General features: G+C 38.0%; 1 pseudogene; it reads right to left on the bottom strand.

The window, feature by feature from the left end:
- Nucleotides 1–2,046: 2,046 nt before the first annotated feature.
- LOC139780868 (uncharacterized) lies at nt 2,047–4,102 on the bottom strand (annotated as a pseudogene).
- Nucleotides 4,103–4,602: the final 500 nt, after the last annotated feature.

The raw sequence follows: 4,602 nt of genomic DNA, 5'->3' as shown, positions 1-4,602 counted from the left end.
ATGCAACGTGGGTGACATTCATCGAAAAACGTGCAGATATTCAGCGACTCGTGCAGTCATCGGCGCCATCATCGCTAGCGTTTCGAGATCTAGAGCTCGTTAAAATACGTGACGCAGATATTGTAAAATTGACGTCGTGCGACACCAGCTTGTACATAAAACCGTCAACCGTATTCTTCTTGTTTGAACTAGAACATTGCGTCGAAAATGTGTATTTTCAACTATGTCAAAATGTTCATAGCGTAAGTGAAAAATTTAAACAATTTGTAACAATTTTACGTCAAAATTGTATCACCGATAAATGTAATGCAGTTACAATCTTGCATGAAGTTTATGATGAAACTTCGATTATTGATTGCGAACTGTTGGTGTATGCTGCAGATACTATTGTGTATAATGCGCTACATGATAAATAAATGCATATAATATGGTTAAGAAAGTTTTAATTATTTTTCCTTTTCATTTACCGTTCCCTGTCATTAAGCTGTCTTCGTTTATCGTTTAATTAAATGTAATATTAAAAATTAAATATTAAGATCTAAACGATTAAATATCGTTGGCGAAGAAAAGATATGCGATCGTGAGTAAGAACACGAACGGGGCCGGGAGCGCGCTAACGAGAAGACGCGCGCGAATGGGGCCGCGAGCGAGAACGCGCGAGGGAGAGAGAAACCGCGCGAACGAGAAGACGCGTGCTAATAGAGGGGGGGGGGGGGCGAAAGAACATCTACGAGGGGGAGATAACGCGAGCGGGAGCGTGCCGTGTGACATCACGCGGACCGGCGCGGCCGTTGCACGCGGACTCCGCGGCGCGGCGAAAACGCAAACGCGGTCACCCCTCCCCGCGGCGCGGCGAAAACGCGAACGCGGTCGCCCCTCCCCCGCGGCGCCCGAAATCGCGAACGCAGGTCCCCTCACCCCGCGGACCCCTCCCCGCGGTGCCCAAAAACGCGGTACCCCCCTCCCCCTCCCGCCCGCGGCGCGGCAAAATTGTGGTACCCTTTCCCCCTCCCCGCGGCGCCCGAAAACGCGGTACTCCCTCCCCCTCCCCGCCCGCGGTACCCGAAAACGCGGTACCCCCCACCCCGCCCGCGGTAACCCCTCCTCCCCGCCCGCGGTAATCCTCCCCCGCGGTATACCCCCCGACCTCCCGCAGTAACCCCCCCGCCCCTCACCCCCCCTCGGAGCTTCCTAGTTAGAACGCCCATACCTTACCTACTCGCACGCACGCACACACAGATGAATAAACTTAGAAATTTTTAGTTAGCGCTAAAATTGTTACAATATTGTTTAAAGAATTATAAGTACATTCAGGATGAAAGTATTTTCATTTTACAATTTTATTAAATAACGCACTCAACAGATATTTTTTTAAATAAGAAATGCAAAAATAAATAAATTTTTGAAAAAATTATTCGTTGCGGTTAAATACACATAAATGTTCTTATTATAAAACTTTGCACACATATAGAAGGGGGGGGGGTAAAAAGATGAATTTAGAAATTTTTTGTTGCTGCCAAAAAATGGTTCTAAAGGGTGAAATCACCCTTCATATGTAGAGCGGCTTTTTGTTTTTCTCGATATATTTCGGAAAGTATTCAAGATATCAAAAAATGTTTCAAATAAAAGTTTTATGGTAAAAACATCTTTATTCAACCACATTAATAAAATTTAAAAAAAAAATTTTTTTTTAAATTTTAAATCAAAATTTTGTTTAAAAAATTATTTTTAAAAAATATTATTAATGTTGTCGAATAGAGGAGATTTTACTGTAAAACTTTTATAAGAAACATTTTTTGATATCTCAAATATTTTTCGAGATATATCGAGAAAAGCAAAAAACCGCTCTACATATGAGCAGTGGTTTCACCTCTTAAAACCGTTTTTGGGCGGCTACAAAAAATATCTAAATTCATCTTTTTACTCCCCCTACATACGTGGAAAGTTTCATTAAAATCAGAATTTTCCAGTTCGCGAGGTTCCCGTGTCAGTGTAAATCACTTAATTTTTCTGGCACGAGTGAAGCAACATCAATATCAAGAGATTCTACACCATCTCCTGCACCACAAACGCTACCCTTCAATATAAGAATGGATCGCTCAAGAATAAAGAACAAAAGTAACACATACTTAGGGCATTCACTTCCAGCTCTGAGCGATAGTCTTCAAAAGCGTGTGACTAATGCAGAACCATCTCAGCAAAGGGGTTGGAATCTTAATGATTTAACACCTGATATAAGTTTTGGTTTGTTAGTAGCAACGGAATTGGAAAGAATGTCTGAATCCGAAAAATCGAGACGAAAGCAAGCGATTATAGAAATCTTATGGAAACCGTTAGGTTAGGTTATAGCCACATAACTTTGTTTCTTATTTTATAATAATATAAGATCTTTTTTCTGATATTATAAAATATTTTTTTAAAATAATCTTATATTATTCTTATATTACTCTTATATTAATCTTACAATTAATCTTTTAGTTCATTTTTACCTGAAAAATACATGCCTGTATATTTTTTGTAATAACTAAAACATTTTATTCAGCAGAAAATGTTGTTTTCGTTCTGTGTTGCTGCCAAACGCTCCAACACAAAAAATTATTTTACTTTGTAGTCTTTGTACTGGCAGGAATGTATACAACAAATACAAATAAAAGTAATCAAATGCATTTTAATAACCTTATTTATTTATTAATGAATGACGGAGACCGAACTTATGTTAGCTGATATTTAACTCTATTTCTAGAATACACATTATTGTAACTCTTGAGCAAATCACTGTATTTTGATTTCTTTTCTTTAATAAGTACTAACAAACGTGTTGTAATTAATCAGAAATGCAAAATAAACATCATAGAAATGTATACAATAAAAAATTGCGAATAAAAGTAATTAATCTTTTAACAAATGCGAATAAAAGTAACTTCTTGGCACAATGAAAATCTGGACAGTTGAAACCTCTATTAATGTACTCGTATTGCCATAAAACTTCACCCTCAGGAGTTAGCAAATAATCTGCTATTTCATCTCGTTGCTTGTATGCCAGTGTGGTTGAACGATGAGCATTGGTTGCTCTAATACGTTCAATTTCTACTACGTTACTTGTAGAATATTCACTTCTCCAGGCTCCACTAATAATAGTGCCATCCTCTTGCTCAGTATCGACGAAATTGGGAGGACAATAAATTCTGTGTTCTGCTGGCCTCACATCGTTCACAGTTTTTAAAAAATTGTGGAGACATATCGTTGCTAATATGATCTTGTCGACATTTTCAGGATGTAGAGCAATAGATTTTCTTAAAATTCTTCAGCGTGAGACAAGAATCCCGAATGTATTCTCTATAACCCTCCTAGCTCGTGATAATCTATAATTAAAGATTTTCTTTTTTACATTTAAATTGCGACCTGGATATGGCCTCATCATATTTTGTGTTAGTTGAAATGCCTTATCTCCAACGAAGAAGCATGGCGTCCTTGTTCTACTTCCAGGCAAATTGGCTTCACCTTTTGGTAAATTCAGATTACCATTGTGTAGAGCTTTGCCAAACTCCGATCTTGAAAAAACTCCGCCATCACTGTTGCTGCCATATGCTCCAACATCTACTACTGTAAATTGTGATCACATGCCGCCATTAATATTATACTGAAAGTTTTCTTGTAGTTGAAGTACAAGCTCCCAGAATTTGGCGGAGCTTGTATTTGTACGTGCTTCCCGTCAACTGCACCACAACAGTTTGGTAGGTTCCAAGTTGTCCAAAATCCTTCACATATTTTGATCCAATCTTCTTCTGTAGGAGATGGCAAATATAAGGGCGCTAATACTCTTATAATTGCAGCACAAGTCTCCTTTATTACTTTTCGTGCCGTCGACTCCCCAATGCGATATGCTAAAGCGATTGAAAGGACTTGATCTCCTGTAACAAGGAATCTGATATAACACAAAAATACAAAAAAATTTAGTTGGTTAATTTAATACTTCCTTTACATAACATATTATCACTGAAATAAATACATACCTTAGAGTTAAAGCAAGGCGTTGTTCGGGTATCAATGCCAAAAATGGTGTCATCATTTCCAGCAGTTGATTAAAGATGCATGAAGACATTCTTGTGTAGCGGAAAAACATAAATGGATCATTTTTCATCTCTTGCAGTAAGTGATTAAAGTCTCCTTGATCAGGGCGTCTCACATTGATTGGTCGTACCCAATATTGTCGATTGACCCAACAAAAAGATATTCGTTTCTTTACAATGTATATACCAAGCATTAGAATTAGTAATGCATGTATGAATGTAAATTAGCTGCCGTCAGATTAAAAAGCAACTGCAATAAATTGCTAATGATAGAATTGATTATAATATTCGATATTGCAAACGTTCATTGGTATTACTGTCAAAACTTACCTGGCAAAGAGCTGAAAGAAGTGTCCTAATGTACGACCTTCTTTGACACTTGGTGATCTGTCAAGGGCTTTTTGTATTTCTTTTTGTATATCTGATTTTGAGATATGTATGATTCCTTATGCCAACTTCAAAATAGGCAACGATAGTCAGTATATCCGTACCATGTAGAAAGTTGTCTGCCAACGTTTTCTTGAAATACGAC

This window comes from Temnothorax nylanderi, unplaced genomic scaffold, assembly GCF_030848795.1.
Source record: "Temnothorax nylanderi isolate EJ_2023f unplaced genomic scaffold, tnyl_v1.0 TNYL_tig0302_pilon, whole genome shotgun sequence".
Lineage (NCBI taxonomy): Eukaryota > Metazoa > Arthropoda > Insecta > Hymenoptera > Formicidae > Temnothorax > Temnothorax nylanderi.
This window is presented reverse-complemented; position numbering and strand designations above follow the sequence as displayed.